General features: G+C 40.5%; 1 protein-coding gene across 2 annotated transcripts in view; it reads left to right on the top strand.

The window, feature by feature from the left end:
• Positions 1–18716, top strand: part of Rbp6 (RNA-binding protein 6) — a 652248-nt gene that overhangs the window by 425130 nt on the left and 208402 nt on the right. The window contains exon 1 of one of the 2 annotated variants that reach the window (XM_018541613.1): positions 17383–17617. The exons of the other annotated variant lie outside the window; for it this stretch is intronic. The gene's annotated coding sequence lies outside the window, so the exon portion shown is untranslated. Of the gene's footprint in view, positions 1–17382; positions 17618–18716 lie in introns of those variants that run through there. 2 annotated transcript variants of the gene reach the window in all.

An 18716-nucleotide genomic window follows, 5' to 3' on the forward strand; every position in this document is an offset into this window, starting at 1 on the left:
AATAATATTCATTTTTTAATAATTGCTGCAGATATGGAAATGAACTGCTATAATTCAATTACCTTTAGAAGAAAGAACGGGGACCCTCTCTCTTTGTAAAATCTTACAACTTTTCCTTAAGATTTGTTACATTTCATTTTTTATTCCTTATCTCAAAATATGATATAATAGCTTTACCGTCTTATAAAAATCTGTAGTACAAAATACTCTCGATTTCATCTTTCTGAGTCGTTGTCGTCTATAAATAAAAATCATTCAGGTGTTCGTTGACGAACTGTCTGATACGGTACTGTAATCTCGATATTACGACGATCGGAATATTACCGGGACGAATATCGTTCGAAAGTCACCGTAGATCGGAGAACGTCGCGTGCGTTACCGAGGTGGAAATGGGAGGTCTTGGTGGCAGGTAGCTCTCGCGCAGTGTTATGGCAATCTAAGTTGGCATGTTTAGTCAGCTCGAATAAAGCGCGCCGGTACCGAGTCTGATAGCTGGCTGAGTCAACATTCACGTATTTGCCGTGGCATCGCTACGAAGCCATCCGGTTGAAGCCCAGTCGGTGAATCAGGTAAGGAAGAGAGAGAGAGAGAGAGAGAGAGAGATGAGAAACTAGATGAGAGAAAGAGGCGGATCGAGAGTGAGAAACGGAGAACACGAGTGGAAGAGCTTGGAAGAGAGAGGGGATGTCTCGTGCCGTGCACAATTTGGTGCAAGATATTGCTCGGGAATGCAATCCTCTTACCCTTCACCGCCCAAGCAGTTACCGATGTTTACCCTACATGCTTGACGGCATCACCGTGAGGGATTCATACATCTGTTTTCGATTCGAGGTATCTTAATCGAGCAGGAATTATTGGAACGTTCACTAATCCTGTAAAGAGGCTTAGAGATTATATATATTTTTCAAACTGAGCAGTGAATTTGTATCGCAATTGATTACCGATTAGCGATAGATTTACGGACGATTATGCGATTAATCGTTAAATCGAATATTTTACGCTTTCGCAGGAGAACAACGGAAAAGAGAAAATGTAGTTTACGTGTATTGCATTGTAATTCACAAAAGAGAAACAAACTAAATAAACTATATATATTTAACAGTTACATTCTGAATAGTCCCGTTGGAAATCACGTCGGACAGGTAAAACGCTCGCGACAATGGAAGAGAGGCGGAAGAAACGCTTCGCGTTACACGCCGTCGTAAATTACAGGAACGTGAGAGGCCGAGTTGAACCGCGAACTCCCTCAGTTTCTAGTGCAGCTAGAATGGCGTGGCACGATCGCGACCACCGGCATGGGATCGGCATTGTAAGCGAGGATGTTAAACAGTTGTCAAGTCCATCTCCCGCGTCGGTTTGCTAGACATTCGTGTACCCCTTCCCGCTGTAATCCCCAACGAGGATCTCTCTCGCACTGAGGAAGACATCAGGGTGGAAAGAGGGAAATAAGGAAGGGAACGCGGGCAAGCGAGTGCGCCGAGAGGAACAGGCGGACGCCCCGTGAAATTGAATTACAATAAGCAAAGTAAAGTTGGATGATCCGACTATTGTGCCCTGCCGCTCGTTGCTACCTCACTGCCAGTTATACTTTCTCCCCTCCTACATCCGTTCTTCTTACTCTCCTCCCTCCCATCTCTCTCTCTCTCTCTCTCTCTCTCTCTTATTCACTCACTCTTTCTTTCCCTCTTGCCAACCAACCATCTCATTCCTCTTCGGTGAGAGTCTCCGAGGAAGAACTTCTCTGGAGTACGAGACGACGGCCGACGGTATTCTTACGCCTTTGTTCCCCGCAGGTCTGAATTAATTGCTGCGTTTTTGACATCCATTCATTGTCGGGTCCCGGCAGACGACGTCGGGATGAGCGGATAAAGGGAAAAGTTACGCAGCGCGCCATATCTGTCTGTCTCCCGCTTCTTCTTTTCCTCCCTCCCTTTTTCCCCCTCATTTTCCGTTATTCAAATTCAGAATATTATTTCGCGTAATCTTCTGCGGAAATCGATACCATTGTAATCTCGGATAGTATTTCTTTGGTAACGATTATCGTCAAATTTTACTTTTTTTTATGTTAAATTGATCTGATATTCTTATAGTATCTTTCTTATTTCAAATCTATTTACTAAGTTTATGAAATCGGCAGGATTTTCAATCAGTAATATGAATTAAAAAATTCCTCTCTACTTATTTCTTCTGCTTATATAGAATAGCTATTGAATATATAGCGTATTGAATATAGATTTTTCATTCATTATAAAAGGCTTGAAACAAAAATAAATCGTTCCGATTAAAAAAATTTCATACGAGTTGTTAATAAAATGTATAATTTTTAAAAAGAAATATGTCGATTACAAATAATTAGGACTTATTTTCAGAGTCAGCGTTAATAATTTCTTAAGAATCAGCCAGTATTATCTACCTGACAAAGTTATTGTTGACTAGTGTTTAATTTTTGATCACGGAGAGAATTGCACAATTTATATTTGATGTAAAAGGATAATTCAATATTGTTTCTATTTGCATTTAATTTTGATAACTTGTGATTTATCTCGCTTTTGTCAATGATTATAATATATAGATACAATAAGTACACAACGATTAAAGACTCGGAAATAATGTGGTACGATTAAAAACATTTTGTTAAATTTGCATTTGCGTATATCAAGTTCGACAATCTTTTACGCTATCTCCATTCCAAAGTTTTCCTCTCTCTAATCATTTAACACTTTAGCATACATTAGGCAGAAACTAGGAAGTCACAAAACTTGACTAGCTTCCCTTTCTCATCTCACGGCGGGCTGTGCGCACACCGGTCTCTTGTGTAGACGCGGACGAAGGAAAGCCATTGAATATGCATAAGTCATATTAAATTGGGGCACCAAGTGTATGGTGCATCGTCGAAGGTGGCGAGGATAGCGGATACCAATTACAAGGACGTACATAGATTTCGACTTCCTAACGGATAAGAGAGGAATTGGAGGAGATTTGATAAAGAATGAAGACTGCTGAATGCGACGCATTATCGAGATTGTTTCTTCATCATATGCATCCCGCTGTATTTATTTTTAGACATTACGTACGTTGTGATGCGCGCTGATGAGCTGCTCGTTAGTGTAGATTTGCGAAAGATCTTGCGACACACATGTGCGAAACAGAATCACTAAGTAGCGTAAATTAACGTCTTTTCATGTAACATCGTCGCATAAGAGCGCGTTGGAAGTTGAGAAAGTTTCAAGTTGACTGATACCCGCGAGAATATATATTTACTCTACACTCTATTCTCTCTTATAATTCATGACTAAATTTCTACAAATGATTAATAAAAGACACTCAATTTGTGTATATCACACTTGTAATAATTATAAAAGTTCAAAAAGGATACGTAATTAATGTTGAAGCTCTCCTACGTGTGTGATCAAGTCAAAGAATGCAATCCTCTTTAATAGATACATTGTCTATTCTTACATTCATTAGATTTATTCAAGAGCTATGCTTCCAATTGTTTGTCAGTTGAATAATTTGAATGCGTCCGAACAGACGCGTGTTTCGTTGGAGTGACGTTTACATAATCCCGGCATTACTTGCGTCTCCGTTGGGGATTGACGAAGGAGTTCACGGACTGCGCGGAGAGCGAAGTGGAAAGGATTGAAGGAAAGAAGCTTGCGGGCAGAGGAGAGAGAGATGTATACAGCAAGCGCGAAACAATAAAGGGACAAAAAGGCCTATAGGATAAGGATAATTTTTTTCATTGAAGAATTCTTTATGCCAAGTTCTCTCGTAAGAGATGATAGAGAGCAAAAGAAGAAGACGATAATAAAGGGAGCGGACATAAAAAGTTAATTTCCATTATCCCTGCTAATTCAGTTACGCTCGGTAACGGTCTCTTTAACGAGAAAAATTTAATGAAGGACCCGGCGTAATACAAAAACCGCATTCTCCGTATTTGGTTAACCGGTTAAGCGATCGCTTTGTCGAACGGAATTAATGCCGTTACCGTTAATTACCACGTACTGGGAGTTCGTTTATCAAGAGGCGTGCTTTCGGATGGTTAATGTGTGAAAAGTCGTTTGACGTTTGTTCGTTTATTTTGCACGGTTTGTTCCACAAGTTGTCCCGCATCCTCTACACTTGTTAACAAGCTTATATTCCCTATGCCCTCCGGTCGCGGTGCCGGGTTCTCGGGATTCGAGAGGCATGTTCTCCAGGTGTATTTCCTGACCGTTTCTGACCGCTTTACGCTCGTTGATCTGGCTAATAACATAATACCACGCCGCGATATGGTACGTACGTGTACGGAATGAGTGCCAAATGCTCTTGGAATGTGCATATTGCGATATTGTTCGCCGTCTTTGACGACTCGTCTAGCTAAAGCGAAGCGTTTCAGGTTAAATTAACCTTCCTCTCTTTCTTTTTGCATGAAATAGCAAAAAGTTTCTTCTCGATTGAAATTCAGTTCGTAGTCTACGAGAATTGTGTGATATTTATCAGGTATACGCGCGCGCGATAAAAATCCGTTAAAAAGTATTGCTTATATATATGTTCCCTATTATTTCCGTTATTAATGACGTTGATAAATTTTTTCATAAATGTCATCATCCAAATTTTCCTCTTTTTCAATTTGCATTATGCTTCTGTTATTAAAATTTGTTTTCTATATTCATTTATTTCTCTGTATTTTATTGACAGCATTTAAAAACGCTGCTGACTTTTTGACATCGTGATGAGAGAGTGCAATATGCGACGAACAAATATTGATTAACGCGCTTGGATAGGTCGTACCACTTTGTATAAATTAGCGAAATGATTCTCGCTTGCAACGATCGTATTAAGCAATGCGGCTTGCTAACGCGGCTTGGACTTGGTTTACACGGCGCGGCCGCTAACTCGAGTTAAACGAGATGAATGTCGGTTCGCTAATAGTTGTTACGTATTGCCACTGGAGCTTGGAGCCAGGGAGAGATTTAGACGAGCAACTAAGATGAGCCTGGTGCCTGATAACCCTCCCCCGCTTTAATCTCGCAGCCTCTCTTCCGTCGCAGGTCTTATTCTCCTTCTTCGCCGAGATTAGAAGTCTCGCGCTCAGAACTTCGACGGCTGCATTCCGTGATCAAATTTGCAAGTCGCGGTTGACTTTCCGTACTCTGTCGCATTCTATTTTGGCCTAAACGTTTAAGTACAGGGAGAGCAATTGAATGCGATTAAGGGTTAAATTTAGAAACCGGTTGTGTTAATTCACTTCTATCTCTCTCTTCAAATTATCTATTAATTCTTCCAACTTACTTAAGAAGCGTTTACTATTGTATTCTAAATCGCTGTATCTCTTTTCTGAAACGTATATATAGTAAATTCAAATCTTTCATTCATTCAATTGCTTACTTACTTTGTACTGTATATATCTATAGCACTTTAGGAACTACATTTCTAATCTCGGTTATAATACAATAGGTGTTCTATTTATGGTCTTGAATGATACTCGTATCTTACGAAATTCCTTTGGCGCGCCGCTACATCTTTATCTTTCGAGTCGATTAGTCGTGTTATCTGACCATGAGCAATTTCCGTAGGGAATCCTCGGGGAGAAGGTTGTTCGACCGGAAATCAGCTTTTGCGATACCGAGATCCAGATAGCCCGAGAGAGAGAGAGAGAGAGAGAGAGGGAGGGCCGTGGTGGAGCGATGCAGGATATATTAGCTAACGTCAGAATTCTCCGCGAGATCCGGCTCGGGCGATCTTTCCCTTCGGTCTGAATGGAAGGTGTCTCTCTCGGGGATCTTGTATCTTCCTCGCGATATATCGCAGCGTCCTCGTGCTTGCTGGTAGAACGTCTTAAAGCAGCAACAATTCGCCCAATATCGCGCGCCATGTACACGCCAGTCTTCCCGGTTACAGAATTACGCGTGTGTCTGTATATGCGCATACATGCGTAGTAATGCATTGCGATCTTTAGGCCACGTCTGCCTAAACGCCGGGATAAGCTGGGGTCTTCGTAGTGGGGCATAGGAAGGAGGCGGAGTTCCGGAGCTCATCAAGGTAATGCAGCTGGGATTATCCCGTAACCGAGTGGGTTCCTGACGAAGGGGCAAGGAGCACTGACACGGCTCCGGGGGAAAGAGCGAACCTCTCACAGTCCAGTATTAGTTGATCGTTTGATCAGAAATCCGTTGAGATTTATAGCCATCCCTGACACGCTTTGTGTCCACTCGCTAGATAGGCAGCAGTCAGACTTAACTGACTCATTGAGCTGAAACGTTCATTCTGCCAGTTTTATATCACTTATCCTCAAATTTATATAATATACTTTTATATATCAAGTAAATTAATAAATTTTCCAATTTTTTTTTATTTATCCACTATTAATTGGGAATTTTATCTTTTAGAGAACCGAATAATTCGGATCTTTGTACTTTGACTAACTAATGCCGGTAAAAGCAGTACGTTCGCTCGACCATTGCCAAATATATCTCCGTAGTTAATAGCTACACCGACGTCCCGATGTCCCAATGTTGCCTCGTCGTCTCGACTGGCAAGGATAAATAAGTACGTTTAACAGATTGATTGTGTACAGGGCACTTTGGCGAGATCGGCTACGACCCGGTGTACTTTTGCCGTCGTTGTACCGAATATAAATTTAGTGAATTTAAGTCCACCGTGGATTACTTTCGATCGCCTTACATTGAAATTTATCTCTTTATTCCGCGACATTTACAAAAATTTCGTGTATTATACTTTTAATTACGTGAGAAAGATTTATAAAGTAGACATTTATAAAGGAATTTCAAGAGAAGGAGTGTGAGAGAGAGAGAGAGAGAGAGAAGAAACTACTATTTATATAAGATACATCAAAAATACTTTTTGAATGAAATTATTTTTTATACGGTTTATTTATAAGATTCATCAATGGACCTCGAAAAAAAAGGGAGAGGCTCGAAGGACGAAACAGAATGGAGGAAATCGCTTTCTAAATGCCAACGCAAGACGCGCCCTATTCTTATCTCGCTCGACGACAGTTTGATTAAAATGCTCGTTGCCTTTTTGTTGCAGGTAAGAATCGAAAAGGCGTTTTCTGTCGGCGGCACGGCGGCTCGTATCGCGCATTTAATCGGTGAGTCTCCCGTGTGAAAGCAGCAAGGAGAAATTCGAAATTAAAGCGACCGTCTCGCTCTTGTTTATCTCACTCATTGCCGATCGCGAAGTCGCGTTTCGAGGAAGGCGCTCTTAATTACAGTCTGGTCGATTACGTTTCGGTGTGTCGATCGAATATCGATCCGACCTAAAAATTATCACCCGGAAATGCACGATAAGATGGGAAACTAGTTATCTCGATATTACGAAAACTAATAATCAACTAAAAATGTCGTTAAGTTAGACATTTTTATATTTGAATTTAAGTTTTGCACGACAAAGTTTTCACCAAGTTCGCGAAAATTGCTGTAATTATGCTTTAAATACGTCAGCCCTATAGGAAATGTATAAAAGAATTTATAACTGTATATATGAAAATCATTATAATGTAATTAAGATCGAAATTAAACTTGCGATAATTATAATATATTAATATCGGAATTATAATTATCATTTATATATTGTATTATCTGTTATCTTCATATATTTTTGTATCAGCGTAAATTTAATATCAAGTGAGAGATTGAACGCGACTTTTAATAACGGATTTTAATGACTGTATGTGACGTTGAAAGTGCTGCTTAAATGCTAAGAATACGAATTGATGTTTCGCGAGCTTTTTCTCGTAACGATCTCCTCTTTTTCCACACCTTTCTGAGCGCACTTCTCCTTCGGCGACAGTCAACGATATCCTAAAACAAAAATATAACATCAACGAAATCTTTAATCTCGAAAATAGAAGGGTTTATTTGTGCACTGACGTAGCACGCGCACGTACGCATGTGTCGGTTACAGAATACAGCGTTATCCATAGAGAGACAATAGGAATATCTATTTCGAGACATTTAACCCGACCAACATGCTATATGTCGAGACCGGTCGCAGCGTGTGGTGCTTCTAAGATTACCAAGTAGTTTCGTTATGCTTCACGAAAAATCGTCGCCGTGCTGTTTCTTCCGCGTGTGTTGTCATGATGGCCTCCTCCTCCTCCTCATCTTCTCGCTAGGCTTTCCAACCATTCTTGTACTCTCTCAAGCGGGTTCCCCTGTGTTCACGATCTCTTCTCTTTGTGTCGTGCGGAGAGATCCTCGAGAACGCGAGACCATAGTCGACGTAACCATAGTCAAAACCGGAGATGAGAGCAACAGGGAAGAACAGAGACAAGATTTCCTCTTCGTTTCCAAGTTTTCTAGACGCTTGCGCGACTGATGAGCGTGAAATAGACTCGATATCGTTGTAACGAACGTGGGAGATTCTACCGTGCACGTTACTTCTCCTTCTGGATCGTTAGCGCATCAAAATATAAGGTGCATCGTTCAACAATCATATTTCTATCTAACAATAAGATAGAGTTTCACTCTTGACTTGCGGGAACAGTTGAAAGGTGCTCGTGAAATCATATTTCCGATGGAAAACAATTCGCGTATTCAGCAACATGTGATGAATTATTGATATCAATTGTATGATATTTTATTACAAGAAATTGTACGATTAATTTTCTTTTTTATAGACGTCTTAACTATTACATATCGTTTAAAACAAATTTTTTTTAATATAATACAAACATAATATTGTAGGTATTTAGGATATTGCCAGTTGCCATATCAAAACTTTGGAAATTACATATGTAGAACTTACAGGTTAAAAACCGCAGAGATTTCGTTTATTTAGAATAAACTGTGTACAGTTTATTCTAAAAATTGGTTGGTTGGTTAAATGCAAATATGTGTGTGTACAGTGGATTCGGATGACAAAGACCGCAGTTTGCACCGATGTTTCACAATGTTCCAAGACTACGCTATTTTGTACCTCTGTCGTTTTTGCCGAAAGAATCGTAAATCCGAGTCTAATCCTCTTACGATCAACGTCATAAGAGGTGCGAAACGAGCAATATCCACTTCTTAAAGGTTTATACGGATAAAAGGAATCCTGCCTCCTTGCAAAAATATTTGCGCGAGTGTAACACTTTTTTAATATGCGATTCTTTTTTAATTCGTCGAATGTATAGCTTTGCGAATGGCATGAATCAAATTATATGTAGCTTGTGAAAAATGGCATAAATCAGATTACGTCTATCTTGATAAAAGGAATATGTTTCAATGTCTAAAATCCGATTTTTTCTGTTTTTAAAATTACTTCTTTACTTACACAAAAATTACACTTTCCTTCTTTAAAATCGCCCTTAAAGTATATAAAGATACGGCTGTTAAATTATTTTAATCACTTTACAGATTGAAACCTATTGAAATTGTTTATAAGATATATTCATGATTGTACAAACATATAGCAATATTTATTTCATCAGCTTATTTTGGTATTTAATTAAATTAAAATAAAACTTGAATGCAGGTTATATTTTCGAATTTTTAATGACATAATAAATTTAGTTTCTGAACTGATGATAGTCTATGATATTTATATTTTACACAACATTGTATACATAATTTCTGATTATCTTTTATATTACTTTTCCTTTTTCTTCTTAAATTGATTTTATTTGATCTATCTGTACAAGATGATTTAAAATGAAGATTATTTTTAATAAAGAACAAACACATCAATTGTTCACGAACAGTACGACAAAATACGAAAAGCTTACACAGACAAATATTAATAATCATTCTCGTATTCTCGGAAAATTCTCTTTCACGGACCTGGTCTTAATATCGCGCGGATAAACGATGTTGTGGATTAATCGAGCATATAGCGTCGCGTTGGCGGGCATATTACGCGCAAACCAATCTAACGACCGAGAGTCATTAACGACCGAGCTTCACGGAACCCCGAGATACTATAGGCACACACCTGCGTGTACATTTCCGCAGAGTTACCAGAGCGACACCTCTTCCTTCTCTCACGTCTTTAAGCAAACGCGAAACTCTGCGCCACGTAGATGCATCCGACGCGTTCTACTAATCACATGTTTGCCAACTACAATCATTTGCTACTTCTCTATGAGACATAGTGTGTGGTTTCACCAACCATGTACTTAATATAAAGCGAGAACATAAGGTTTAAAGTAATTGTTATAAATAATTTCAGAGAGATAAAGAAACAGATAAATCATTTCTTTAAAAAGCTAAAGTTAAAAAAATATATCTTATTATTTTAAGAAAATGTGTATGTGTCATATAAATATGTTAAATTATAAAATTGTTATTGGAATTATAGATAATGAATTTGCAGACGAAAGGGAATTGCAGTTTAGCAATTAGATGATTATTATTTTACAGTATGGACCATTTAAAAATTTAGTTTACGAATTTTAATGGTTATTCTCTTTTATATATTAAGGATAGAGTTGGTAATTCTATGTTAAATTATTGCTTTATACAGTCGCCAAATATACCATTATTCGTTGAAACTATTAAGCAAGGTTTTCATCGATAAAAAGTCTTGTATCTTGGCAATCGGTATGACGATGGTAACTCTCTCTTATTAATGCCATTAATCACCCGGTGAAGAACCGGCCACCGGGAAGAGAAAAATAAGAGCGTTCCGGGAAAAGGGAGAACGATCCCGTAAATTTATCGCGCTGGTGAATTTTTCCTGGAGTACTTTTTCGAAGACGAGAGTAAGACGATATGGAGCACCGTATCGTTTCGCCGCAGTTTCTCGCCGATTTTTTCGTAGATTTTACTTGGTTTTTACGGTCGAGCGAAGTCTGGCGTTGCTTTTCGAGACGAATCCAGAGCCTTCTGTCCTCGATAAAAATTCATTTTCTTCCTTTGATTTACTTCAAGCAGCCCCAACTAACTCTTCTCGGCGTGTCCCTTTCCCTCTCACCCTTGTCCTCACTTTCTCGCAATTCTCATGAAATGAATGAGATAAATGCTTAGAAAGTGTGAGGCGTTCTTACGACTGGATATAAATTTTTGCACGAAAAAACGCGCGAATAAAATTCTGACGGAGAATGATTGTCAGGGTGAATTTTGTATGTAGGGTATAAAATCTTTACAAAATGCTACATCGCTAAGTCACCAGGTATAATATTTGATGATAGTTTACTCGAAAATATGTTATATTATTACAAAGATTAATAAAAAAAATTAACGTTCAAAGACACAGAATCAAAGAAGAGTCAAATTTCGAAAACTAAGAAGTAAAATATTAAAAGTAAAGTATTTGATTATTTTTCTCATTCTCTTTCTTTTTTGTTCTTTCTCTTTTTCTCTCACTTTGTACTGGATGCATCTCTGTTTTTTATCAATCAGATCGTCTTAGATTATTCTCATTTCCAGTTGAAATCTACTTTGATTGCTACTATCTACTATTTCATGAATCGGCGAGTTTATATCCGTCGGCCTCTTATCAATACCTTAGCGAAAAAGACGCGAACGCGTAAAATACTGTCAATATCGATTAAGGCTTATCTCTCGAGACTCTAAGACTCTCTACGGCGGACAGCTCTTCTCGGTGATGTGTAGCTGCTGGGAGGATCTTGAGGGTCGCTGATGGCGCAATAGCTCGTTTTCGTGCGCCCTATTAATTACGAGGCAACGGCTCGCGTGATTCGAGCTATTTGCCCATCCACCCCTGGCTTTCTTGATCCGACCCGCTCGCATTTCTTCTCTCTCGTTCGCTTTCTTCCTTCTTCCTCTCTTCCAACGTCCGACCTCGGAGAATTCTTCAAACGAATTGCGAACAACTGAGTTCAGAGTGAATAAGTATTGAACGAAAAGAAAGATAGACCTAGAAGGCATAGTAAGGTAATGGAGGGGAAAAGAGTCCTTCACATACAAGCACGTCAAGTGTCTAATATTTTTAAAAATGTTTCTCGGGTTGCGGGGGATAAAAGACGGGAAACGGCGAACAAATCGGAAGAGAATATCAGGAAGCGGTTTTGAGGTAGACAGGCGGGTCACCCGGGATGAGCCATATTACGGGAGATAAGTATCGAGCTTGTGGGAATCGCGACCAAAAATCCCGACAACGTCATGCGGGAAAGAGCGAACTGGGTCGTGGAAGAGTTTCCACTGCGGTCGAACGATGCAATCGAACGGTCTCTTCCTCCCTCTTCTCGATTCCCTTTCCCCGCGCGTGTGCATCTTGCATGCGGGCCTCCTGAAACTCGGTTGCCGCTCGACGACGAAAACACGATGCCCTTGTAATGTCACCGAAACAAATGCCGATTGCGGAAGGCGAATTAAAAGAGATCGAAGACTGCATCGGTGCTCTCTTTCTTCGGATATCGAGGTTTCCAGGGGTACGAATCCACTCATCGATCCCGCGACCGAGTTAATAGTACTTTTTAATTCAACCAGTTCCACTGCTACGATCTTGAATATTGTAAAAATTCGGCAAATTCAGCGATGTGAGGATTATTTCAAATGGAAATATTGAAACTATATTTTCACATATATAATACAATTAACAATTGCGATATATCTACAACTCTATTAAGACAGAAAAATTATTTTTATGCAACATACATTGCTAAAGAAATATCGATGAATATTCAAGAGTTATATTTAACTTGCAAAATTTTATATTCTGAGAATTTTTTAAAGCAATTTTTATTTTTAATTTTGTATTGTATATTTGGATTGTTTTTATTATTAATTTAAATTATTATTAGATTAAAATTTATCGTGAAATTGAATTTGTCCTGAAAATTGTTAAGGATGTTCAATCTATACAATATTAACTGAAAATATCAATTAAATAATCAGTTAAACATAACTAATATCAACTAATATAATTAAAAACATTCGGATTATTAGCCCGTGAATATGCCTTGTGACAAATTACAGAAAACAAAAATTTAGCTTTATGTAGCAAATTGAGCATATTTTGTTGTAATTTTAGGTCAATAACTTTTTAGCGAGTAAGTGGATTCAAGTAAATTTTTGTACTAGTATAAAATTTAATTTAATTTTTAATATTATCTTTTTCTCATTAAATCTCTGCACATACAGTGGCTTGCAAAAGTTTTCGGTCAGTAACATTTTGTATTACATTTCTAATTTTTTTTTTTAATAAAAAAAAAGCCTGATAAAATTTATATTATATTAAATTTCAAGTACAAATATTTTAAAAATAGATACTAAATATTCTTGAATATCGAATATATTGGGTAGAATTTAGAGTTGATTGATATTGCTAAAACACAGAAGCATAATTAAAATTAGTATTTTATTTAAAAATATTTACTTCAGTTGTTTGTGATGTAGGTACTGTTTTTAAATTGTTTCGATCAGTTCTCTACTTCCCGCGTCAACATAAGAGCGTTTCATTTAATAAGATTTATGCAACGTGTATGGTCCGATTGCGTTAACATCTCGTCGATTTGGTCACCGAATGGAATATACATTGACCAGAAGGACACCCCCGGAGGAAAGGGCAGATCCTCCCGTGCGGCGCGATAACTCAGTTACGTGCCAATATCATGATTACACGTCATCCTTGGCAGTCGACAGCCTCTAGAGTAATGATTATTGTGGGACCGTCCAAGTGGTTACGGGATCGCATTGAGCGGCCAAATTTCTCGAGGCCAGTGAATAATCCGTCATTCGGCGGCCGCTAACCGTTTCCGCGGTAACGCGCTGTTATTACATCATAAATACGTAACCGCGAAGATATGATAATGGAAGCCGAAATAATTTCAAATGCGGAATGGAAAACGATTAATGTGGACGTCTGTTAGTTCGTCATTCTAGTCTCAAATTTCGAAATTAATTTGTTATTCTTTATGTCTCGGGCTTCTCGTATTCAGCATTTTTTAACAGTTATATAAATCTTTAGATTTAGAAGTTTACCTCAAATCAATACGCATTATCGATATATATATAATTACAGTTATGATATACGAAAGTTTGGATGAGATCTGTGAGAATAAATTTAATTAAATAAGAATAATCCTACATTCGACCAAAGCGGATTTTAGCGCTTAACATTTCTGTGTAAATTTATATACATGTCCGATTTTGCAAATCGCGCGCGATATTTTTTTCAATCTTGAAACGCAATCGTGAGCAGATCCAAAGTAATTATCACATATTAAATTGACAAGCAATTTAATAATTTTTGGCTAATAAGTATCTTTATAAGAATATTAATTAATAATCTAATGTTAATGAGATCTTAAATCTGCAAATAATTTATTTCGAAAAATATTATCTTAATCGGGATTCGAAACCGGGATCTTTCGTATTCTATGTGCGGGCGTTCTCACCATTCGACCACTGAAACATTATTTGTCATATTTTATTAAAATTTAAATTATTCTCTAGATGACATGTCTGTCCAGATGACAAATCTGAGCGACGCATGTCAACACTTTACAGTCCTCGAAATTTTATCCATATTGAATTTTTTGTGTCGATGGCCTTGCGTTCCGGCTTCGGAGCTAAATTGAATGTGCCTGCTCTGTAATAGAATTTATACTTTATTATTTAAAAAATACGACGCATTCTTTCAATACTTGTGAATATAATATGTATGGAAAAGAAGTAGAGATGCGCGAGTAATTATAGTTAATAATGATTGACATGTAATTTAACATCTTTGCATATTTGTGACGCGATTGAAATATTAAATTGTCGAGATTCAATTATATTATACATAAAATTTTTCAATAGAACTTGCTACATGAGAGACCGGGACAATACAAATTTATTTGTTATCGTAAGAGGGTCGATAAATTCCGAGGTTATCGTCAGTGTTATCTTCCGACATAGAGACGTCTCTACGCAGCCGGTGCAAGGATATTGCCAGCCATTGTAGTCGCGTCTGTCGTACGACAGAAGGAAACACGCGCCAATGCGGTTTTCCCGCCAAGTTCATTCAGCGTCTCGCTTTGGACACAAGCCAAATGCACGCGAGCAAGCAGCGTCCGCCTTCCCCTTCGGTTCGTCTCTCTCAAGCGCCATCATTTCGAGTATTGGGAATCCTGTGCTGCTGTGCTAGCGCTCGCTATCGATAGCAATCGGCAGCATCCCTAACTTGTAGACCGAATGGTGGACAAACAAAGCAAATTTCTTATCTTCCTCAGTGATAAAGGAAAATTGTAATATCGATATCGGAATATGTACTTTTGTGGAAGCTTAGGACCCGGAGGATCTTACGACCCCTAAATGGTCGCCTATCCCCTTCGATAACCGAGGAACCATTCAACCTTATTCGAAGAGCTTCGATGGCACATTCCAGTGTGACGATATTTTCCAAAAACGGCGATTCTTATGGCAGATTCTCGCGGTCATTGTGACAGTGTCTACTCCGCGTAGACAGTCCATAGTATTGGCGGCTGGCCAAGTCACGTTGCGGCTCAATGAAATCTTTCTAGGTTAGGTTAGTCCCTTCCTTCCGCGTTAAGCGTAGGATACGTTCACACCGAGACGCTAGACGAGTGACAGAGAGGCCCTGGCTTCCGGCCAGCCAGGCGGCAGGGCCGAGGGAACAGTTGGCTTCGGGATCCGACGGCAGTAGTAGTGGTCAATATTGGCCGGACTCCGGTTCTGGTCCGAGCGAGGGTTCGAACTACTTACACAGCGGGTCATCGCTGTTGCGTTATCTTGGCAGCTGTCGATGGAATATAGACAGAACGGACCTCTCTCTCTCGTTCCCCCTCTCTCTTACTCTTTATTACGGCCGTCAGCTCGTTTTGCTTTAAATAGTTCAATAAGAGTTGCCCTCGATCTGTATTAAAGTTACGTATAATATCTCTCTAACTGTGCTCTAACTTCTTACTTCAAATTAAATATATATGGTTATACAATGAAAATGGACGGAAATCAATATACGATACATAATGTATTAAGTGAGGAGATAGGGATGAATAGAATTTGATAATGACGTAGGCTAATAAAACTTTCTCAGTGCTGTGTGTTATCCAATCTATTAAACAACTTCGCAATTCTATCGTGATCCTGTCATCAGCTGAGAGTAACTCGCGGACGCGTAACAAGTAGCCGCAAGGTTCGCAAGCAACATCTGGCGGCTCGCGCGAGCCTCTTCACTTCCGTGTGCTGATCTCCCTCGCTGCCGTCCCGCCGTCAAGCGAGCGTGGCTTGGCATAGGCAGTCAAGCAGTCAGCTTCTCTCCTGGCATTAAGTATTCCCGTTGGATCGGCATGGCGAGAAGGTTTTGCGGGCAGAGGAGGGAAACGCCGCGGGAGGAGAGGATACGAAAGCGGCTCGGAGCAGCGTGCGTCGGTCGATGCTGGGGTGTGCTGCTGGTGAAGGAAGGAAGGAAGCGAGCGAGAAGGAGAAGAGCCCGTATTCTCCCCTCCTCTCTGTTACACACACACACACACACACTCTCTCTCTCTCTCTCTCTCTCTCTCACGCTCTTCCACCCTCTTCCTCTTTAGGATAGCTTCGTCTTTCTCTGGAAACCGTACTTCCCCTCGAGCCGGTGGCAGCGCCCCGGGGGCGCCTGCGCGCCTCGGAGGGGTAGCGCTCGCTCGAGGGCGGAGGACGCGAAAGAGCGGGATGAAGGGGCCCCTTCCCGGAATACCCACTCGCCCCTCTATCCGACACCCCACTCTGCCGTCACCACCCGCGCGGCTCCTCTTCACCTCCCCTCGCTACGGCTTCACTGCCCGGGCCTCTACGATCGCCCCATTCTGTTCTCGGCGTTACAGCGTGCAGCATTGAAACTCGACGTACGGTGACGGAAGAGTGCGACAACGACCACCTGCCTGTGTGCTCGCAAGTTGATCTTTCTCCCTCTCTCTCTCTCTCTCTCTTTGTCTCTCTCTTTCTCTCTCCTTCTTTCTGTCGGTCCCGGGTGTTCCTCATCTGTCTCGTTCGTACCTTCCCCGCGTCGGTGGTTACAGTGGACGGATATACGAATCGTCTGATACGACGTTACCGGTTTCACAGTTAGACAGAGGCGCGCCGACCCAGGATAACTAGTCGGAAGAGGGAAAGTGCACACGCGAAACCGATTAGCACTCTCAATTACCGTGGTCCCGTCACGTTCGCGCGTAACATCGTGAACGCTCGCTGAAGGCCCGAGAATAATTTTTCAAGTGTCTTCCTCATCTAGTGAAAAGTGTACGATTGCAGCGCGAATTCAGCAATCACGTCTAGACCTCCGGTGTGAAAAAAGTTGTGAAAGCTAGCCGTCGAGAGAATTCTCTGAAACAAATCCTTTCAGGATCGATGATCTACATCTCTCTCTGGCAACTTAGACCGTTGTAAACGAATTGTGAAAATCCTTCAAGATATACTTTGACATTTAGTGAACGCAGCAAGATCCACGGAAGTGTGGTGAATTTGTCGTATTCGTGTTACAACAGGTATACGCGCGTGAGTGCTCAATAATCCTGAACAACCCGCATATCCGCCGCTCGCAGCCGGTCGATCAGATCGGCTCCGATCGAGACGCACTCGTTTCTCTCCCACGAGGAAGAGCAACGCGCCGACCGCACGGCACTCGGTACTCCGTCAGTGGTACTGGGTGACCCTGCAAGTTTTTTCATCTCCCCAGTGGTCATTGTAAAGTGTACACGACGGCGGTCACCACGTACATCACGCCGCTCATCACCCCGGAGAAGGTACGATGCGTGCAACTCTGTTCTCTCGCGAACCCTCTCGCCAACTCCGTGCGCGAACCAGGTTTCTCCATCTCGAGAATCCCGAAGGGCCTCGCGAGCTTATGAGTACCGCGAATGTCGTGCGCGTGTATATGTGTATCGCGCGAGTGTCGGCTCTGACACGTACGCGTCGGATAGCACAAAACCGTGTGCGTGTGTGTACGAGTGCGTAGGTGTAAGTACGCACGCGTGTATGAGTATGTGTGTATTTATGTGTGTGTGTGTGTGTGTGTGTGTGTGTGTGTGTGTGCGTTGGCTGGGGGCATGTGTGTGGGTGGAGCTTGATCGTGGACGTCATCCGTCGGACAGAGGCGGACCAACCAACCGGGGTGTCGGATATTTTCTCCCTCTCTCTCTCTCTCTCTCTCTCTCTCTGTCTCCCCCCTGTTACCCCCTTGCTACCCCTCCCATCTCTTCCTTTAACCCCTTCTCTCCCCCTGCCCCCTTCTCTCTGTCTCTATCCTGGTTCCTCTCGCTCATGCACTCCTCGCAACAATGTGCAGTGACCGAAATGTTTCACTGAGATGACAGCAGACAACTTCGTCTCGTACAATTCACCCGTTTAGATCTACTATTATTTTCGAAATCTTTCTCAGCTCCCGTTTTGTCTATATGGATAGATGACGTCTATCTTATATCCCTCGCGAATACGCCTACGATACTCGAAGCATGGTTCACTTTTACAAGCGACGACACTGACGAACCAGTTTTCGGTCAGATTCATCATCAGCTGTCAGTTACGAAATAAAGTTTAATGCGGTCAACTATTGACTTTTTGAAACGTACCGGATTAATGAGACACATATAAAGTTTTATTTTATAATATTATTTAAAAATCTCCGTTATCTAATTCCATGTTTTAAAATATATTCTGTGGGAGGGAATGTCATATATACGTTTTATTTGAACTTATTTACTTTGAATAATCAATAACAGTAAAAATAGAGACGGATCCTACTTTTTTTATATTTGATGCAAATAATCGTTTTTACAAAAAATATTATAGTCGTTATATATCTCCGTCATTTTAAATATCTCATTCGATGCAATTATTGAAAGT

The sequence above is a fragment of the Cyphomyrmex costatus genome, unplaced genomic scaffold (genome assembly GCF_001594065.2).
Source record: "Cyphomyrmex costatus isolate MS0001 unplaced genomic scaffold, Ccosl1.0 scaffold296, whole genome shotgun sequence".
NCBI classification, from domain to species: Eukaryota; Metazoa; Arthropoda; class Insecta; order Hymenoptera; family Formicidae; genus Cyphomyrmex; species Cyphomyrmex costatus.